The sequence below is a fragment of the Neomonachus schauinslandi genome, chromosome 2, assembly GCF_002201575.2.
Source record: "Neomonachus schauinslandi chromosome 2, ASM220157v2, whole genome shotgun sequence".
Lineage (NCBI taxonomy): Eukaryota > Metazoa > Chordata > Mammalia > Carnivora > Phocidae > Neomonachus > Neomonachus schauinslandi.
In genome coordinates, this window is record NC_058404.1 from 41,014,613 (window position 1) to 41,038,056 (window position 23,444).

At 35.6% G+C, this 23,444-nt stretch overlaps 1 protein-coding gene across 1 annotated transcript in view; it reads left to right on the forward strand.

The window, feature by feature from the left end:
- PSD3 (pleckstrin and Sec7 domain containing 3) overlaps window positions 1–23,444 on the forward strand; it is a 440,689-nt gene that overhangs the window by 248,319 nt on the left and 168,926 nt on the right. The gene's annotated exons all lie outside the window — the stretch shown is intronic.

The window sequence follows — 23,444 nt, forward strand, 5'->3', positions numbered from 1 at the left end:
GGTCAAAATATGTTTTTAAATAGAACTACATGTGAATTTTATTTTTGGTTTTCACTGATATTAAGCATTCATAAATATTTTTTTCTACCATATGACCTAACATAGCAGTCTGCAATGAACTTAGGTTTATAGAATCAGAACTTAGGGGATAAATTTTATTCTTTCATATGTACATTGGAAAAAAGTGGGTTAGCAATTGACTACATATATCTCACATATATATACATCATGAGACTCAAAGACAGTGTATCATTTCAAGGAAAACTGATTAAGATAATAAGAAGAATTCATGGTCTACCCAAAGTGATCACTTTTGGACTTCTCTGTCGTGAATGAAAGTGGGTTTCCTAGAAAAATTTCATAAATGATATACTTAGAATCTTGCTGAAATATTAAAGATACAGCCTGACCTATGCAGAATATCTCCTCTAGTGAAAATTAATAAAAATGAAATGTAAATATATTCATACTAGGGGAGAGAATATTTTTCTTTTATAAAGTTATTTTAAAAACCAAATAAATGTACTCCTGAGGATCTGTTTTGTAAATCTAAATCTGTGATATATTGAACTTGTTATAGTAGGTTTTATATATATTTATGTATAATGGCAGTTTGGTGCAAGAAAGTATCTTTTACTTTCAGGCTAGTATAGTTAACATCGAATGCCAGTATAGTTAACATAGAATGTTATATTAGTTTCAGGAGTACAATATAGTGATTCAGCAATTCTATATGTTACCCAGTGCTTATCATGATAAGTGTACTCTAATCCCCATCACCAATTTCACTCATCCCCCAAATCACCTCCCCTCTGTTAACCCACAGTTAGTTGAGTCTGTTTTTTGGTTTGTCTCTTTTTTCTTTGTGCATTTGTTTATTTCTTAAATTTCATATATGAGTGAAAGCATATGGTATTTGACTTTCTTTAACCGACTTACTTCACTCAGCATTATACCCTCTAGTTCCATCCATGTCATTGCAAATGGAAGACTTCATTCGTTTTTATGTCTGAGTAATACAGTTATATACACCACATCTTCTTTATCCATTCATATATCGATGGATGCTTGGGCTGCTTCCTTATCTTGGCTATTGTAAGTAATGGTGCAGTAAACATAGAAGTGCACATATCTTTTTGATTTAGCGTTGTTTTGTATTCTTTGGGTAAATACCCAGTAGTAGAATTAGTGGATCATATGGTAATTCTATATTTAATTTTTTGAGGAACCTCCATACCATTTTACACAGTGGCTGCACCAGTTTGCATTCCCACCAGCAGTGCACAAGGTTCTTTTATCTCCACATTCTCTCCAAAACTTGTTTCTTGAGTTTTTGATTTTAGCCATTCTGACAGGTGTGAGGTGATATCTCATTGAAGATTTGATTTACATTTCCCTGATGATAAGAAAGTATCTTATCTTGGGCCTAATCCATGGCTGAGCATGTGAGTTTCCCCAAGAACTGAATTCTTCTGTGGCCCTCATGTCAAGTCAAGAGAGCACTGTGTTCAGGAACCTAAATTCCAGAATCAGATAGATTTGGGTTTGAATTCCAACTCTTGCATGTACTAGCTGGGTCACTGGTCATGCCTCTATGCCTCAGTTTTCTCTTTTGTATGATGAGCAATTAATGAACCTCATATAACCCTCAGGATGACACTATAAAATGTTCTAAACTACTAAACATAAAGCAGCAGTGAAAGGTATGGGAGGAGTCATAGGTAAGGTAGAGGCCAAAACCTAAGTAAGTAGGGAAATACTGGTGTTGCTAATAGAAATGGAGAATATATGACAAGGTTCAGAGACAGATGATAAAGTCTAAATGGAGTGGAAATGTCCTGTAGGAAAGTAAAAATATTGAATTGAAACTTGGGAAAGAGGTCAGAGCTATATAAATACTTGGGAAAATTTTTTATAGATCTGGCAGATGAAGTTTTAAGAATGAGTAAAGATTGCTGAGAAAAGGACCTTAGTGAAAAAAGACAATTCTAAGTGCTGGTCTTTGGGAGGTACCAACATTAATAAATAATAGGATGAAAATGAGTTAGAGAAGTGTGATTGGAGAGGTGCAAGAAGAACTGGGTGAGCACAGTGTTCTATATGCGCATACTTATTTATCAAGGAAAAATCTTAGTTCTTGATCTGAAGAATCACATAAATTGATATATAGCAGAGTTTTCTAAAGTGTGTTCTCAGGAACACTGGTTTTAGTAGCTGTTAAAAGGTACTTTATAATCAAAAGAGGACTCAGTTATCCCATTTTTAAATGGGATTCTTTTTTGGGGGGGTGTTGAGTTTATAAATTCTTAATATATTTTAAATACTAGCTGTTTATTAGAAATGTCACTTGCAAATATCTTGCCCATTCTGTAGGTTGTCGTTTAGTTTTCTTGGTTGTTTCTTTGCTGTGCAGAAGCTTTTTGTTTTGACGTAGTCCCAATAGTTTATTTTTGCTTTTGTTGCTTCAGAAGACATATCTAGACATATGTTGCTATAGCCAGCGTCAGAGAAATTACTGCCTATGTTCTCTTCTAGGGCTTTTATGGAATCAGATCTCACATTTAGCTTCTTAATCCATTTTGAATTTATTTCTGTGTGTGGTTTAATGTTCAGTCTCATTCTTTTACATAATGCTGTCCAGTTTTATCAACACCATTTGTTGAAGAGGCTGTCTTTTTCCATCACACATTCTTTTCTGCTTTGTTGAAGATTTGTTGATCATATAATTGTGGGTTTATTTCTGGGATTTTTTTGTGTTCCATTGTTCTCTGTGTCTGTTTTTGTGCCAGTGCCATACTGTTTTGATCACTAAAGCTTTGTAATATAACTTGAAGTCCAGATTGTGCTGCCTCCAGCTTTGCTTTTCTTTTTTAAGGTTGCTCTGGCTATTTGGAGTCTTTTGTGGTTCCATACAAATTTTAAGATTGTTGTAGTTCTGTGAAAAATACTGTTGATATTTTGATGGGATTGCATTAAATGTGTAGTTTCTTTGGGCAGTACAGACATTTTAATAATACCAGTTCTTCTGATCCAGTGAGCATGAAATGTCTCTCCGTTTCTTTGCATCATCTTAAATTTCTTTCATCAGTGTTTTATAGTTTTCAGGATACAGGTCTCTAACCTTTTTTGTTAGGTTTATTCCTAGGTATCTCATTATTTTTTGTGCAGTTGTAAATGGGATTGTTTTCTTAATTTCACTTTCTATTCATTATTGGTGCCAGAAATACAACAGATTTCTGTACGTTGATTTTGTATCCTATGAATTTACTGAATTCATTCACCAATTCTAGAAGTTTTTTGCTGGAGTCTTTTGGGTTTTCTATCTAAAGTATGATGTCATCTGCAAATAGCAAAAATTTTACTTCTTCCTTACCAATTTGGATGCCTTTTATTTCTTTTTGTTGTGTGATTTTGAGGACTAGGACTTTGAGTAACATGTTAGATAAAAGCAGTGAGAGTAGACATCCTTTTCTTGTTCTTGACATGAGGGGAAAAACTCAGTTTTTCCCCATTTAGGATGGTGTTGACTATGGGTGCTTCATATTAGGCCTTTATTATGTTGAAGTATGTTCCCTCTAACCCTACTTTGTTGAGAGTTTTTATCATGAATTGGACTTTGTCAGATGCTTTTTCTGCAGATATTGAAAGTTTCTATCCTTTCTCTTATTGATGTAATGTATTACATTGATTTGCCAATAATTAACCACCTTTCATCCGAAGATTAAATCCCACTTGACAGTGGTGAATGATTTTTGTTGGATGCGGTTTGCCAATATTTTGTTGAGGATTTTTGCATGTATGTTCATCAGAGATACTGGAATGTAGTTCTCTTTTTTTATTGTGTCTTTATCTGGTTTTGGTATAAGGGTAATGTTACCCTTGTAGAATGAATATGGAAGTTTTCTTTCCTCTTATATTTCTTGGAAATGTTTGAGAAGAATAGGTGTTAACTCTTCCATTAATGTTTGGTAGAATTCAGCAGTGAAGCCATGTGGACTTCTGTTTTTTTGGGAGTTTTTTGATTACTGATTCAATTACATTGCTGGTAATAGATTTGTTCAAATTTTCTGTTTCTTCCTGCTTTAGTTCTGATAGGTAACATGTGTCTAGGAATTTATCCATTTCTTCTAGGTTGTCCAGGGTGTTGACATAAAGTTTTTCATAATATTCTCTTACAGTTGTTTCTATTTCTGTAGTGTTGGTTGTTATTTCTCCTCTTTCATTTCTGGTTTTGTTTGAGTCTTCTCACCCTCTTTCTCTCTCTCTCTTTTGATTTTGGCTAGAGTTTTATCAATTTTTTGATCTTTTCAAAGAACCAACTTCTTGTTTCATTGATCTGTTCTATTTCTTTTTTATTTTCTACATCATTTATTTCTGCTGTAATCTTTATTATTTCCTTCCTTTTGCTTGTTTTGGGTTTAGTTTGTTGTTCTTTCTCTAGCCCATTTAGGTATAAGGTTAGGTTGTTTATTTGAGATTTTTCTTGCTTTTTGAGATAAGACTGTATTACTATAAATTTCCCTCTTAGAACTGCTTTTGCTGTATCCCAAAGATTGTGTATCATTATGTTCTTATTTCTATTTTTCTCCATCTAATTTTTGATTTCTTTTTTGATTTCATGGTTGGCCCACTCATTGTTTAATAGCATGATAATTAACCTCCATGTATTTGTGCTCTTTCCAGATTTTTTCTTGTAGTTGATTTCTAGTTTCATAGCATTGTGGTCATGAAAGATGCATGGTATGACTTCAGTCTTTTTTAATTTCTTGAGACTTGTTTTTTGGCCTAATATGCCGTCTATCTGGAGAATGTTCCATGTACACTTGAAAAGAATGTGTTATTTTAGGATGGAATATTCTGAATATATCTTTTAAATCCATCTGGTCCAATGTGTCATTCAAAGCCACTGTTTCCTTGTTTGATTTCTTTTCTATGATCTGTCCATTGATATAAATGCAGAGTTAAATATCCCCTAATATTGTGTCAATATTGATTTGTTTCTTCATGTTTGTTATTAACTGTCTTATGTATATAGGTGCTCCCATGTTGGGTGCATAATTATTTACAATTGTTATATCTTCTTGTTGGATTGTCCCCTTTATGATTATGTAGTATCCTTTTTTGTCTCTTGTTACAGTCTTTGTTTTAAAGTCTGTTTTGTCCCATAAGTATTGCTACACCAGCTTTCTTTTGACATCCATTTGCATGATAAACATTTCTCCATCCCCTCACTTTCAATCTGGAGGTGTCTTTAAGTCTGAAATGAGTCTGTTGTAGGAAGCATATACATGGGTCATGTATTTTTATCCATTCCGTCAGCCTTTATCTTTTGATTGGAGTGTTCAGCCTATTTACATTTGGAGTAATTATTGATAGATATGTATTTATTGCCATTTGGTACTTGGTTTGTGGTTGTTTTCTACTTCTTCTCTGACCCTTTCTTCTCTTGCTCTCTCCTCATGATTTTCTGGCTTTCTTTAGTGATGTACTTGTATTTCTTTTTATTTTTTGCATATCTCTTACTTGTTTTTGATTTGTGGTTAACATGGGATTTGTATATAACATCTGCATATAGCTGTCTATGTTAATTTGATGATCACTTAAAATTGAACCCATTCTTTACTCCTCCCTCCACCCATGTTTTAGATATATTGTGTCATACTTTACACCCTTTTGAGTCCCTTGACTGATTTTTACACATATACTTATTTTTACTGCTTTTCCTACTTTTCTTACTCCTGCTTATGGTCTTTCCTTTCCATTCAAAGAGTCCTCTTTAACATTTCCTGTAGGGCTGGCTTGGTGGTCATGAACTCCTCTACCTTTTGTTTGGGAAACTTTTTATCTCTCCTTCTATTCTGCATGATAGCCTTTCTGGAAAGAGTATTCCTGGCTGCAGATTTTTTCCTTTGAATATATCATGCCACTCTCTCCTGGCCTGCCAAGTTTCTTCTGAAAAACCCACTAATAGTCTTATGGGGTTTCCCTTCTATGTAACTGTTTTCTCTTGTTGCTTTTAAAATTCTCTCTTTATCACTACTTTTTGCCATTTTATTTTTCTGTGTCTTGGTGTGGACCTCCGTGGGTTGATTTTGTTGAGGGATCTCTACTTCCTAGATGTTGATATAGTTCCTTCCCCAGATTTGGAAAGTTTTCAGCTATTATGTCATCAAGTAAATTTTCTGACCCCCTTTCTCTCTCTTCTGGGATCCATATAATGAGAATGTTATGCTTGATGGAGTCACTGAGTTCCCTAAAACTATTCTCATTTTGCATGTTTTTTCTCTCAATTTTTCAGCTTGATTACTTTCCATTATTCTGTTCTCCAGGTTGCTGATTCGTTCCTCTGATTCCTCTAGCCTGCTATTTATTCCATCTAGTATATTTTTAATTTCATTTATTGTGTTCTTCATCTCTGATGTGTCCTTTTTTGTTTCCTCTCTCTTTGATAAGGGTCTCACTGATGTCTTCCACTCTTCTCAAGTCCAGTGAGTATCTTTATGATCATTAAATTCTCTATTAGGCATATTACTTATATCCATTTTGCTTAGGTCTCTTGCTATGGTTTTGTCCTGTTCTTTCATTTGGGACATATTCCTCTGTCTCCTTATTTTGTCTAACTCTGTGTTTCTGTGTGTTAGGAAAGTCAGCTTTGTCTCCTGCTCTTAGAGGTAATGGCCTTATGAAGAAGAAGCCCTATATTGCCCCGATGTGCAGTAACCCCTCTTCACCAGAACCTGGCACTTCACAGGTGTCTCCTATATGTTTTGTGCACCCTGCTATTATGTCTTGGCCTCTTTTTCCTTCAGTCCAGTCATGTGCAGTGGCTTTCTTTTTGCCTGTTGTGGGCAATGTTTTGTCCCTCTGGGGCTGCCTTGGTCTTGAGTTGAGTAAGATCAGGCATTTCCCAGAAATGCAGTAGCACCAAACTGCAGTGTATTTTCCCTGTGTTGTCTAGTGAGAGGGTTTTGTTGGTAGGTGGGTCCTGCAATCAGACCAACTATCTGCTTGCATCCCACTACTTGGGCTGCCATCTAACTGGTGTGTGTGGTTATCTTCCCCTCACCCCAGAGAAGGAGTCACTTTGGAGTGGCACTGGCCTCTGTTGGAGCTGTTTGCATATTATCAGTGGCTTTGGGTGGGCTATGGTCAAGGGCATATTGGAGGGGACATCATGCTGCTGCTGGGACTAGCTGGTGTGGGGCATGTAGTTTTAGCACAATGTGCACTGGTCTGCTTTTGAAATGAGACCCTTCACCAAAGCTGCAGGAACTGGGTAGCCTGGGCAAACCTACACAGTGCCCAGTGCCTGTGGGAGGGGTAAACAATTTAACAAGGTATGCCACCGTGAGGACCAAGGTATGCCACCGTGAGGACCAAGGCCCCACAAAGCAGTTGGGTTGGAAGACACAGTGTTGGTAAGGTTTGTTCCAGTCTTCTGAGAAAGTAGACTCACAGCTCTGGGACTGAGGCAAATATGACTGGAAAGGGTGGATTTGTGAAAGTGTAGGGGGCAGTGCTTGGTGTAAGCAAGTTAGGTAGTGATTGCAGGCACTGTGTTGGTTCTCATAAGTCGTTTTGTGTTTCTGCTGAGGGGCCGGGGAAGGAGATGGTGTCTGCCAACTCCTTTGTTTCTGGAGTAGTTTCTTACTCTATCCCTCCTGGACATGCTCTGAGATTAGTAACTCTCCCTCCCATATGCCCCAGGCATTTTTCAAACTGATAGTTTTACAAGGTATCTTCTTGAGCTCTTCCTTATTCTCTTTAAGTGTGGGTACTCAACTTCCTATTGAGTATTTCTCACCTAGTATTTCTCGCCTAGAGCCAAGCCCCCTGATTTTTAAGGTTTTAAGTACAGCTATTGTAAGAACTCCAAAAATTCGGCCTCTCTCCTTTCAAAGCCAAATGTTATGGGGATTCGTTTTCCCCATGCAAGCACCCCGCTGTGATAGTCTATTTCTACCCTTTTCTACCCCATGGCTTTCTCCCCACCTTGGGGGCTGGGGTCTTTTTAGCTACCCACCACACACATCTCCACCTTTCCTACCTCCTTTGATGTGGCTTCTTCTCTACATTTAGTTGTGGAATTTGTTCTGCTAGTCTTTGGGTCATCTTCTGGGTTATTTATGCTGAATGTGACTGTTATCTGGTTGTGTCCGCGGGATGAATTGAGCTTATGGTCCTCCTACTCTGCCATCTTCCCAGCCTCCCTCCAGTAATTCTCTTTTTAAACTTCCAAATAGCCACCTGTAGATTTATATTAATTACTATTGAGAAAACTAAGGCAAAAAAAAGTTGCTATAGATTGTACAGTGTTTGTAGATACCACAAATATATTTAATGTTAAAAAAAAATTGAGTGTGTCAGCAAAAAGTTGGGGAGGTTGGCATTAAGAGTTACTGGTACAGAAAGAAGTAACCATGGGAAAATTAATAAAACTATTTGCGTGAAACATTGGACCATAAGGAAGAAAAGGAATAAAACTCAGTTCTCCATTTTGGGTATTCATACTACTAAACATTTGCTAGATATGTATTGTGCCTCATTAAAATAATAGAGTAGAATAAGAATTAACATTCTTACCATCATTGCTATTAGATGATTGCTTTCCTCACATTCCTAACATGGAGAATGCTACATCATGTTTTTGGTAAAATAATAATTCTAATGTTAATGTTACATGGAATTGACAAATTTAGAAGGTAATCTACATGAATATTAAATAAGGGTAAGTCTGTTTATATAGATGGATATGTAAAGAATATTATTCATTTGATTATTCTAATGTAAATTCAGTGAAAATACATTGAATATAAGATAAGGAAAGAAGGAAAAACAGAAATAACATAGTTATGAAAGACTCATTAATTTGAAGGGAGATTTTTGAGCTGAAGAATTAATATCACTTAAAAATTTGTTAGCTGAAAATGATATTGACTGAGACTCTATCTCCCTGATTTTGGGGTTTAAAGGAGGGAAGATTTCAGGGTATAGAATTAGGGAAGATTCTCCTACAGCTCTGTGAAGTGTAATTTATTAAGAATCTGAATCATAGCTCACAATGTTTAATCTGTAAGGACCTGTTTTTCTCAGTCTTTTCAAGTATGCTGAACTCAGATATATTGGAAACTAGAAGAATTTGCCATCAATTCTCAGCTTTAAAGGGAAAGTTAAAAACAAAATGTCTGCTTTCTGTGTAAGTAACATCTCTCTCAATGCTGAGATTGAGATGGGTACTTAGAATATTTAAGGATTTATTGTCATAACAGTTTTATTATCCATAAAGATGATGATGAAAGTGATGTAATTTACAAATATTGTTATCTTTGCTTTACATTATCTTTAATTTCAGAATATGCTGAACAGTTAGATGGTGAGCATATGGAATATGATTATAATGTTAGTATCCTACTGGTCCCAAAGCAATTTTAGAATCACTGAGGTGCAAAGAATTATGGAGGCTGGGCTATAAGGAAATTGTTTTTCCTAAAAACTGAAGATTTAGAATTTTGTACCATCTATATAAATTGCTAACTTTTTGATTTTTGTTAAAGACAGGAGGAAAATACTACAATGAATATAATTTCTAAATGAAGCATATTAGGCATGGAGTGGCTAAATAGTGCCTTGAACATTTTAGACAATAGTCTGGATTTCATTAAGCATTTTGTATGTGTACATTTTAATATACATGCATACATACATTTTCAGGGGTGAGGAAAATTTAGCCAGATCAGTAATACTAAAAGAAGTTATTTTAAGTTGCCCATTAAAAATTTCATAGTAGATCTTTTGGAAACATCTTGTTTGACTCCAGCAAACTTCCAACAACTTTTTAAAAACCATCTTATCATTTATAGTTAACTTTTTCTTAGTTTGAAAAGCATGCTACAGTCTGTACATATAGCTAAGTTACCAACCTGCATCTTCCTCACATCTGGCAGCATTCTTATTGGTGTTAAAGGACTAAAGACAGAGCTTGACATTTTTAATAGAAAGATCGACTCTTTTTTATAGTTCAGATGCCTATGTCAGAATAAGATATTTTTAGAAAAAATATATTTCCTGGTTTCATCAGAATTTTTAAATTTATATACCTTTTTTATTTTATACTGTTGGTAAAAGACAGACAGATTCATTTTATACTCCTTCTACTTTGTGCCATAATATGATCCAGTATCACAGAAATTTCTTGGCATGTCAGCAAATTTTTAAAGTAAGTTTATTCTTTATTTTCCAACAGTCACCTGATCACTATATTCAGATCACGTTCAATTTAGTGTTCTGTTCATGCACTCAACTACTGTGTTCATTTTTAAAAAACAAATTTACTAAGGTGTGATTTATATACCATAAAATTCACTCATTTAATTGTGCAATTTCATGTTTTTTTTGTGTATTTATGGAGTTGTATAATAGTCACCAGAATTCATCACCCCATTGTTACCACTTCATAAAGATTCCTTGTGCATGTCATTCAGTATATTTGATATGGAATCTTCCCTCCTCTCTGGTCCTACACTGTCTTGTGCATAACTCTGTTGAGGTTTATAATACAATACTCTATTTTATAAAAAATGTATTACCCATTATTATATGTATCTATTCCCCTGCTTGGACTATGAGTCCCTCATATGCTCTTAATCATTTTGATACCCCTTTCCTAGCACACTGCCTGACAACTAAAGGCTCCTTTTAATCATTAACTGAGCTGGCACCCACTCCCTCTTGGAGACAGGTAGGGGCTTGGCCTCTTTCTGTCTACCATGCTCCATAGGCATCCCTGTAGATGATGCAGTGACTTTCAAACAAATTTTTTTAAAGATTTTATCCATTTATCATTTATTTTAGTGAGACAGAGAGACAAAGAGAGTGTGACCAGGGGGAAGAGCAAAGGGGGAAAGAATCCCAAGCATACCCCGCACCGAGTGTAAAGCCCAATGTGGGGCCCAATCTCATGACCCTGAGATTGTGACCTGAGCCAAAACCAAGAGTTGGACTCCCAACCAACTGAGCCATCCAGGCGCCCCAAACCTGAAGATAGAAATAGACACCAGATCCAAGAGGCCCATGAGCCCCAAATAGGTTGAAGCCAAATAGGGCTACACTGAAACATATTGTTATGAAATTGTCAAAAGTAAAGACAAAGAATTTTAAAAGCAACAAGAGAAAACAAAGAAGGACATAAAAGGGAGCCCTCATAAAACTGTAGGTAACTATCTCAACAGAAAATTTTCAGGTCAGAAGAGAATGGCATAACACATTCAAAATATTGAAATAAAAAACTGTCAACCAAGAATACTATATCCAGGGGCGCTTGGGTAGCTCAGTCATTAAGTGTCTACCTTCGGCGCCTGGGATCGAGCCCCACATTGGGCCCCTGCTCTGCGGAAGCCTGCTTCTCCCTCTCCCACTCCCTCTGCTTGTGCTCCCTCTCTTGCTGTGTCTCTCTCTCTCTCTCTCTCTGTCAAATAAATAAATAAATAAATCTTTAAAAAAAAAAAACAAAACAAAAACGAATACTATATCCAAAGAAGCTGTCCTTTAGAAATGAAGGAGGGATAAAAACATTCTGGAATAAACAAAAGCCAAGGGAATTTATTACCACTAGACCTGCCTTAGAAGAAATGCTAAAGGGTTTATTTAAGTGGAAATAAAGGGACACTAATTAACATCATAAAAGCATATAAGAAGGCAGTGTAAAACTCACTGGAATGGTAAATTTATAGTCAAAGTTTGATTCTGTAATAGGGTAATAGTGATAATTTACTTACAACTCTAGTTACTTAAGCTTAAAACAAAAAAAAAAAGAAATAAAGTAAAAATATACTAACTGCAATAACCTGTCATTAGTTACAAAATGTAAGAAATATGTAAATTATAGCATCAGTAACTTAAAATATGTGGAGGAGGAGGAGGAAATGTGTAAAACTTTGGAATTTTATTGAAGCTATTAAATTAAGGTGTTATAATTCTAAGATATTTATACATCATGGTAACCACAAAAGAAATACCTATAGTAAGTACACAAAAGAATATGATAAAGCAGTCAGAGCATGCTGATACCAGAAGACATCAAGACACATAAAAGACAGCAGGATAAGAAGGCACAATGGATCTACAAAACAACCAGAAAACAGTTAACAAAGGCAATTGTAAGTTCTTACCAATAACTACTCTAAAAATAAATGGATTAAATTTGTCAGTAAAAAGATATGGAATGGCTGATGGATTTAAAAGAAAACAAAACAGGAAAAAAGGTTCAACCATATTCTGCCTACAAGAGACTCACTTGGCCATTAAGACAAGCAGACCAAGAGTAAAGGGATGGAAAAAGATATTTGAAGTAAATGGTAACCAAAAACAGAACAGCAGAGATATATACTTCTATCAGACAAAAAAGACTTGAACTAAAAATGGTAAAAAGAGATAAGGCCATTATGTAATGATAAAAGGGTTGATCAAGAAGATATAACTTGTAAATATATATGTGACCAACATGGATCACCTGAATATATAAAGCAAAAATTAACAGAACTAAAAGGAGAAATAAACACTGATACAGTAACAGTTAGGGACTTTAATACCCCATTCTCAACAATGGATAGGTCATCCAGAGAATCAATAAGGAAACAGCAAATTTAAACAACACTATAGATTAAATGGACCTAAGAGACATACAGAACATTGTATCCTAAATAGCAGAATATATTCTCATCAAGTACATATGTAACATTTTCTAGGATAGATTATATATTAGGTCACAAAACAAGTCTTAGCGAGTTGAAGATTGAAATCATACCAACTATCTTTTCTGACCACAGTGATATGAAACTAGAACTCAATAACAAGAGGAAAACTGGAAATTCACAAGTATGTGGAAATTAAATAACACTCTTCTGAATAACCAGTGGATCAAAGAAATTAAAAAGTATCTTGAGACAAACAAAAATACAAAACATACCAAAACAATTGGGATGCAGCAAACGAAGTTCTGGTAGGAGAGTCCATAGCAAAAAACACCTATTTTAAGAAGCAAGAAAAATCCCAAATAAACAACCTAACTATGCCCTAAGGAACTAGAAAAAGAACAGAGCCTACAGTTAGCAGAAGGAAGGAAATAGTAAAGATTAGAGCAGAAATAAATGAAATAGAGAAAAGGAAAACAGTAGAAAAGATTAACCAAACTAAGAGTTCCTTTTTTGAAAAGATTAACAAAATTGACAAAGCTTTAGCTAGACTAGCCAAGGAAAAGAAAGGAAACCCAGGTCAACAAATTTACAAATGAAAAAGGAGAATTACAACTGATATACAGAAATACAAAGAATCATAAGAGGCTACTGTGAACAATTAAATACCAACAAACTGGCCAACCTAGGAAAAAAATGGAAAACTTCTTAGAAACATACAAAGTACCTTTCCTGAATCAGGAAGAAGGAGAAAGTCTGAATAAGTCAATTAGTAAGGAGATTGAATCAGTAATCAAAAATCTCCTGACAAAGAAAAGCATAGGACCAGATGGCTTCATCAGTAAATTTTACCTAACATTTAAAGAATTAAAGACAATCCTTCTCAAACTCTTCCATAAAATTAAAGAAGAGGGGACACTCACAAATTTAGTTTACAAGGTCAGTATCATCCTGATACCAGAAAAGGAAAATATTCAAAAACTACAGACCAATATTCCTGATGAATATAGATTCAGAAATTCTCAATAAAATAGTAGCAAACCAAATTCAGCAGCACATTAAAAGGATCATTCACTATGATCAAGTAGGATTTATATTTGGATGTAAGGATGGTTCAACATATGCAAATCCATCAATGTGATACATCACATTAATAGAATCAAAGAAAAAAATCATATGACCATCTCAATAGATCCATAAAAAGTATTTGACAAAATTCAACATTCATGATAAAAACTCTTAACAAATTAGGTTGAGAAGCAATATACCTCAACATACTAAAGGACATACATGATAAGTCCATAACTAATATATCAGTGGTGAAATGTTGAAAGCTTTTCCTTTAAGATCAGGAGTAAGACAGGGGTTCCCACTCTCACCACTCCTATTCAAGTAGTACTGGAAATTCTTGCCAGAGCAATCAGGTGAGGAGAAATAAAAAGCATCAGAATTGGAAAGGAAGATAGAAAATTGTCTCTGTTTGCAGATTACTTGATTTTATAAATAGAAAATCTAAAGAATCCAACAAAAAACTATTAGGCCTAATCAGCAGATTCAGTAAAGTTGCAGGATACCAAGTTAACATATAAAAATCAGTAGCATTTTTATACACTAACACTGAATTATCTGAAAAAGAATTTAAAAAATGATCCTATTTACTAGAGCATTAAGAACAATAAAATACTTTGGAGTAACTTAACCAAAGAGGTGAAAGATCACTACTCTGAAAACTGCAAGACACTGATGAAAGGAATTGAAGAAGACACAAATAGGAAATTATTCTATGTTCATGGATTGGAAGAATTAATGTTGTTTCAATGTCCATACTACCAAAAGCCATCAATAGATTCAGTACAATTCCAATTAAAATTCTGATGGCACATTTTGTAGAAGTAGAGAAAACAGTCCTAAATTTTTTTTTTAATTTTATCTATTCATTTGATAAAGACACAGCGAGAGAGGGAACACAAGCAGGGGGAGTGGGAGAGGGAGAAGCAGGCCCCCCACAGAGCAGGGAGCCTGACACGGGTCTCGATCCCAGGACCCCGGGATCACGACCCGAGCCAAAGGCAGACGCCCAATGACTGAACCACCCAGGTGCCCGAAAACAGTCCTAAAATTTATATGGAATCACAAAATAGCCAAAGCAATACTGAGAAAGAACAAAGCAGGAGGCATCACACATCCTGATTTCAAGCTATACTATTAAAGCTATAGTAATCAATACAGTGTGATACTGGTATAAAAACAAATAGATCGGGACACCTGGGTGGCTCGGTCGGTTAAGCGTCTGCCTTCAGCTCAGGTCATGATCCCAGGGTCCTGGGATCGAGTCCCACATCGGGCTCCCTGCTCCGCGGGGAGCCTGCTTCTCCCTCTGCCTCTGCCTCTCTCTATCTCTCATGAATAAATAAATAAAATCTTTAAAAAAAAAAAAATAGATCAATGGAACAGAACTGACAGCCCAGAAATAAACCCCAGCATATATGGTCAACCTAATATTAGACAAAGGCGCCAGTAATTCTCAATGGAAAAAAGATAGTCTCAAATAAATGGTGCTGGGAAAATTGGATATTCGTATGTAAAAAAAAAATGAATTTTTTCACTATTTTACACCACTCATGAAAACTAAGTTGGTATGTATTAAAGACTTGAACGTCAGATCCGAAACCATGAAACTACTAGAAGAAACATAGGACTAAAGCTCCTTGACATGGATCTTGCCAGTGATTTTTTTCTATTTGACACCTAAAGCACAAGCAACAAAATAAAAAATAAACAAGTGGAACTACATCAAACTGGAAAGCTTCTGCACAGCAAAAGAAACAACAAAGTGAAAAGATAACCTACAGAATGGGAAAAATATTTCAAAGCATGTTTCTGATTAGAGGCTAATGGCCAAAATATATAAAAATGCCTGCAACTCAATAGCCAATTAAAAAAAAAAAACTAATTAAAAATGGGCAAAAGACCTAAATAGACATTTTTCCAAAGAAGATACACAAAACACCAACAGGTACGTGAAAAATGCTCAACATCACTAGTCATTAGGGAAATGCAGATTTTCCAGTAAACCTGCCTTATAAGAATTATTAAAAGAAGTTCTTGAGAGAGAAGGAAAATGATACAGGGGCACCTGGCTCAGCGTCTGCCTTCGGCTCAGGTCATGATCCCAGGGTTCTGGGATTGAGCCCTGCATCAGGCTCCCTGCTCAGCGGGAAGCCTGCTTCTCCTTCTCCCGCTCCCCCTGCTTGTGTTCCCTCTCTCACTATGTATCTGTCAAATGAATAAATAAAATCTTTAAAAAAAAAAAAAGGAAAATGATATAGATCAGATTCTCAGCTCTACATAAAGAAAGAAAGTGCATCATAGGAGGAATAAGTGAATGTAAAATTTAAAAGAACTTCTATTTTTTTTACTAACATCTAACTGATAACAGTTTGTTCAAAATAATAGGAACAATTACTTGATAATGTATTTATGCACATGTGTATTTATACATATATACATACATGCTTGTATATAAGTGGCATGAATTATAGCAATGATGCAAGGAACAGGAGGCTGGAATTTGATGGTTTCTGTTATTATAAAGTATTTGCACTACCTCTGAAATGTTATTTGAATGTAGATTTGGATTAGTTGTAAATGTATATTGCAAACTTTAGGGCAACTACTAGAAAACATTCAAAAATGTAACATACTGAGAAATGAGGAAAATGGAATCATATAAACTGCTCAGTTAAAATCACCAAAAGATGGGAAAAAGGGGAAATGAGTAATAAGAGCAATGAATAGAAAACAGTAACAAACATGGTAGCTATTAATCCATTTATATCATTAAATGTCAGTGGCCTAAATACACAGAAGACAAATTGTCAGAGTGGATCAAACAGAGAGAAATTTATAACATAAATTCTTATATTAAAAAAGAAGAAAGTTCTCACTTCAAAACCTAATTTTATACCTTAAAGAACTAGTAAAAGGAAACTAGCAGAAAGAATTAATATACTTTACTGCAGAGATGTAAAATAAGGAATGGCAAAATAATAGAGAAAATCAATGAAACCAAGAGTACTTCGAAAGGTTAACAAAATTGACAAATCTTTAGCTAGATTGAGGAAAAAAGAGAAGACTCAAATAATTAAGATCAGAAATGAAAGAAGGGATGTTACTACTGATTTCACTGAAATAAAAAGGTTTATTAAAAGAGTACTATGAACAATTGTACACTGACAAATTGAATAACCTATATGACAAGTGAACAATTTTTATAAACAACCTACCAAGACTAATCATGCAGAAATACAAAGTCTGACAGACTGATAGGAGATTGAATCAGTACTAATAAACCTCCCAATGAGGAAAAGCCCAGAACCATATAGCCTTACTGGAGAATTCTATCAAAACTTTAAAAAGAATTAAGGCCAGTCCTCCTAAGACTCTTCTAGAAAACTGAGGTGGAGGGAACACTGAACACTTCCAAACTAATTCACCAATACCAAATTCACCAGTATTACACCAATACCAAAACCAAACTAAGATCTTTCAGAAAATTACAGAACAATATCTCTTAGGAATATTGATGCAAAAATCCTCCACAAAACACTAGCAAAGCAAATTTGTTATGCCACATTAACAGAACAAAGAATGTAATCCACATGACTATTTCAATTGATGCAGAAAAATAATTTGACAAAATTCAAACTATTTCCCCTAGAAGCACTCAACAAATCAGGATTAGAAGGAAAATACCTCAACATTTATGTATGAAAAACTTAGAGCTAACATCATACTCAATGGTGAAAGACTGAAAGCTTTTCCTCTAATATCAGAAACAAAAGAAGGATGCTTACTCTCACTACTTTTCAACATAGTACTAGAAGTCATAGTAACAGTGTTACGGACTAAGTCGTGTTCCCTTTATATTCATATGTTGAAGCCCTAATCCTTAATGTGACTGTATTTGGAAATAGGGCCTTTAAAGAGGTTATTAAGGTTAAATGAAATCATAAGGGTGGGTCCTAATCCAATATAACTGGTATCCTTAGAAGGAGAAACACCAGACATGCACACACACTGAGAAAAGGCCATGTGAGGACACTAAATAAAGCCACCATCTACAAACCACGGAGAGAGGCCTCAGTTGAAACAAAACCTACCAGCATTTTGACCTTGGATTTAACCCTCCAGAACTGTGAGAAAACACATTTTTATTGATTAAGCCACCTAGTTTGTGACATTTTGTTATGACAGCTATGACTGACTAATACACAGAGCAATTAGGTAAGAAAAAGAAATAAAAGGCATCAGCATTAGAAAGGAAGAAATGTTTAAAGGTGACATGATCTTATATGTAAAAATCCTTGAAGATAACACACACAAAAAAAACTGTTAAAACGAATAAACAAGGGGCACCTGGGTGGCACAGTCAGTTGAGCAACCGACTTTTGGTTTCAGCTCAGATTGTGATATTGCGGTCATGGGATCAAGCCCCATGTGGGGCTCCGCACTTAGCATGGAGTCTGCTTGAAGTTCTCCCTCTCCCTCTGCCCCTTCCCCCCATGCATGCTTGCTCTCTCTCAAATAAATAAATCTTTTTATTTTTTTATTTTTTTTATTTTTTAAAGATTTTATTTATTTATTTGAGGGAGAGAGACAGAGAGAGAGCATGAGAGGGGGGAGGGTCGGGAGGGTCAGAGGGAGAAGCCCACTCCCTGCTGAGCAGGGAGCCTGATGCGGGACTCGATCCAGGGACTCCAGGATCATGACCTGAGCTGAAGGCAGTCGCTTAACCAACTGAGCCACCCAGGCGCCCAATAAATTTTTTTAAAACACTTATAATAAAGAAAATCAGTAAAGTTGCAAAATACACAAATATCAGTTGCTTTTCTATACACTAAAAACAATATAAAAAGGAAATTAAGAAAACAACTTATTTTACAGTAGCATCAACAAGAATAAAATACTTAGGGCTGAACTTAACCAAGAAGGTGAAAGACTTGTACAGTGTACACCCCCGCCCCTGACACACCAAGAAAACTCTGTTTAATTTTTGAGAAACTAACTACTATATAGTTTTCTAAAGCAGCTTGAATAGTGAAAATGTTTCAGCACTGAAAATGGTGATGGAAATTAACAAAGACAAATAAATGGAAGAACATCTTGCTTTCATGGGTTGCAAGACTTAAATTACTGTTAAGGCATCAGTTCTGCCTATAGCAACCTACAGATTCAGTGTGGTTCACAGAGCATTACTAAGTGACTTTTTTGTTGTTTTGCAAAATAGAAACCTATTCTAAAATTTATAGGGAATCTGAAGGAACCCCAGATAGCCAAAACAATCTTTTTTTTTTAAATCTTAAAAGATTTTATTTATTTATTTGACACATGGAGATAGTGAGAGGGGGAGCTGCAGGCAGAGGGAGAGGGAGAAGCAGACTCCCCACTGAGCAAGGAGCCCAACGCAGGGCTCCATCCCAGGATCCTGGGATCATGACCTGAGCTGAAGGCAGACGCTTAACCAACTGAGCCACCCAGGCGCCCCTAGCCAAAACAATCTTGAAAAAGAACAAAGTTGAGATAAATAATATTAAAAAAAAAAAAAGTTTAGGGGTGCCTGGATGGTTCAGTCAATTAAATGGCTGCCTTTGGCTCAGGTCATGATCTCGGGGTCCTAGGATCGAGCCTTGCATCAGGCTCTCTGCACAGCAGGGAGTCTGCTTCTTCCTCTCCCTCTGACCCTCCCTCCTGCTTGGGCTCTCGCTGGCTCTCTCTCTCTCTCTCAAATAAATAAATAAATCTTTAAAAAAAAAAAAAAGAACAAAGTTGGAGGCCTCACCCTTAATGATTTCAAAACTTAACTACAAAGCCATAGTAATCAAAACAGTGGAGTCAGTACTGACAGAAGGAAAGATATAAAGACCAATGGAATAGAATGGAGAGCCAGAAATAAACCATTCCATATTGTGGTCAAATGATTTTCAACAAGTTGCTATGACCATTCAAATGAGGAACGGACACTCGTCAACAATTGGTATTTGGAAAAGTGGACTTACACGTGAGAAAAAAAAAAGTTGAACCCTTATCTTACACCATATATGGTAAGTACCTTAAAATGGATCAAAGACCTAAATGTTAGAGCTAAAATATAAAACTTTTAGAAGAAACATGAGGGGAAAAATTTCAGACATTGGATTTGGCAATGATTTTTTGGATATAACACCTAAAATACAGGAAACAAAAGAAAGATAGTTGGGTTTCATCAAAATTAACAAATTTTGCACATCAAAGAACATTATCGACAGAGTGAAAAGGTAACCCATGGAGTGGGACAGATTATCTGCAAATCATATATTTGATGTAGGATTAACATCTAGAACATATAAAGGATGACACTTCAACAATTAACAACAAAAACAAAACATTTACTTGAATAGATAAGTTTCCAAAGAAGACATATAAATGGTCCATAAGCATTTGAAAATATGTTCAACATCACTGATGATTAAGGAAATACAAATCAAAATCACTATGAGATACCACCTTATACCTGTTAGGATGGCTACTACCAACTCAAAAGAAAATAAGTGTTAGCAAACATGTGGAGTAAAGGAACTCTGTGTACCATCTGGGAAAATGTAAAATGGCATAGCCATCTATGGCAAGCAATTCCTCAAAAAGTTTAAAAAAGAATTACCAAAAAAAAAAAAAAATTTACCGTATGTTCCAGCAATTGTATTTCTGAGTATATCCCCAAATTCCTTGTTTAAGTTTAATTTAGTTAATATATACTGTAATATTACTGTCAGGGATAGAATTTAGTGATTCATCAGTTGCATATAACAGCCAGTACTCATTACATCAAGTGCCCTCCTTAATGTCCATCACCCAGTTACCCCTTCCCTCCCCCACCTCCCCTCCAGTAATCTTCAGTTTGTTTCCTAGAGTTAAGGGTCTCTTATGGTTTCCCTCCCTCTCTATTGTCATTTTATTTTTCTTTCCCTTCCTCTATGTTTACCTGTTTTGTTTCTTAAATTCCACATATGAGTGAAGTCCTGTGGTATTTGTCTTTCTCTAACTGACTGACTTCGCTTAGCATAATACCCTCTAGTTTCATCCACATTGTTGCAAATGGCATGATTTCATTCTTTTTGGTGGCTGAGTAATATTCCATTGTTTATACATACCACTTCTTTATCCATTCATCTGTCAATGGACTTCTGGGCTCTTTCCATTTATTGGCTACTCTGAATAATGCTGCTAAGAACATGGGTGTAAAAATATCTTGAGTCTTTGCTTTCAATTACTTTGGGGAAAATAGAACTACCCTATGACCCAGCAATTGCACTTCTAGGTATTTATCCAAAGGATACAACGTAGTGATTTGAAGGGGCACATGCACCCCAATGTTTATAGCAGGAATATCCACAATAGCCAATAAATGGAAAGAGCCCAGAAGTCCATTGACAGATGAATGCTTAAAGAAAATGGATAAGCACATACACATATACATACATACATACGTATACACAATGGAATACTAGCCTTTAAAAGGAAGAAAATTCTGAAACATGGTACAACATGGATGAACCTTTAGGACACTATACTAAGTGAAAGAAGCCAGTTATAAAAAGACAAAAACTATGATTTCACTTACATGAGGTGTACCTATAGTAGTGAAATTCATGGAGACAGAAAATGGAATGGTAGTTGCCAGTGGCTGGGAGAGGAAGGAATGAGAAGCTGTTACTTAGCCAGTGTAGCATTTTAGTTTGGGATGATGAACAATTCTGGAGATGTATGGTTGTTTTGGTTTCACAGCAGTGTGAATATACTTAATATCACAGAACTGTAGCATTTTTAAAATGATAAATTTTATGTTTAGTGTATTTTACTACAACTTGAAAAAAAAGGAAATGCACGTATAAAAGGGAATACTGGAAGTGCTTCACTTTTTCTGCCTGGGGAGCTTATATTTATTGTCCGACTCCAATATCACATTCTTAGTGATGATTTCACATTGAGTGCAGTTGAGTAATATTCCAGTTTTGCTCTAGAAAATGTTTTTCTTTTCTTTCAACTGTTACTTCTCTCTGCCCCCAACACACACACACACACACACACACACACACACTCATACACACACACACAAACAAGCCCCACCAATTTATATTTTATTTCAGTATTTGAATGCCACATAACTGAGGCCTTTCAAGATAATGTAGTTTTCAAGTTTGGTTCCGGCTTAACTACTTTGTTAAAACTGAAACTCCACTTGATGAAACTTACCAAAATGAGGTATTTCAAAATCTGCTCAGTGTCTGGGTCAATATAATGATACTCAGCTTTTACAAATTTTAGGAAGCAGTTGTTTTCCATTCTTTGTGAAATTACACTGAAATACAAGACTCCAGTGAATTCGTTTGATTTCTTATCTAATTTTTGTTTCATAGTAAATCATCTGTCATGAGTAAGGCAGAATATAGGAAATTCATGATTTACAGTTGACCTTTAGAAAGAACATAGAAATTAGAAAGGTTATCCGCTATCAGCACAAGAGCTTTTGTCATTCTTGAAATGAACTGCACTGCTAAGTAGTGGACTTAGACCACCGATGAGTTTATACACTTGATTACTGAGAGAACAGATTCATGTGAAGAATGGGGGTGGGGGTGGTTTTGTAGGTTGTAAGGTTTTGAGATGTCTGGAATCTCAGTAGAAAATAGTATACTTATGAGTCTTTTTAAAAATAATCAGGTATGGGGCGCCTGGGTGGCTCAGATGGTTAAGCGACGGCCTTTGGCTCAGGTCATGATCCCAGGGTCCTGGGATTGAGTCCCGCATTGGGCTCCCTGCTCAGCGGGGAGCCTGCTTCTCCCTCTGCCTCTCTCTCTCTCTCTCTCTCTCTCTGTCTCTCATGAATAAATAAATAAAATAAAATCTAAAATAAAAATATTCAGGTATGAATCATTCTTTTCACAATCAAGAATGAGAACCCCTGTTGTGTCTCCATTTTACTTTAACAAAGTATGATCATCCTGAAAATTTTTCAGTGGTTCAGTACACACAGGAAAGTCCTATTTAGGTGGGCTTTTTTCTGTAGAAATGAGCTAACTTTATTTATAGAATTATTTTTATCAGAATATTAATTTATATCTTCTCCTATATACAGTGGAAATAATCTCCCTTATGGGGAAGCACTGACATTTATGATAAACTGTAAAAACAGTGACCTACAATGATGCAGTCAGGAATCCAGGTATAAAGTGATTGGCTCCTATTTTCTGCCAATTCCATGTCTCAAATGAAGCCTGACACAGGTTCTTCTGGGGACTAGGGAGATATGAGAAGAAGGGTAGAATAATAGAGAAAGAGGGTATACTGCAGGGGTGGAGGGGTGGTGGTTAGGGAAGGAGAAGATCCTCACATTATTATCTGATATCGCTTCCGTCCTAGAAGTCCCAGCCAGCACAGACCCATGTATATTTAAGCCCCCAAAATAGCCTCCACCAGATGGAGCCAATCTGCATCTCAGACTAAAGTAGGTTTTTACTTTCAGAGCTTGACAAAATCATTTCATTAATTTTCAAAATATCAAGAATACTTGTTTTGCAGGATTGAATATTTTCAGCCTTCACTTACTTTCAGGCTTTTACTGAGCTGTACTGTTTTGAACATTTTTTAATTATTGTTGTCCCATTGTTGTTTTTAATACTCAAATATCATAGAATATCTAAGCTGCTTTAACAACAG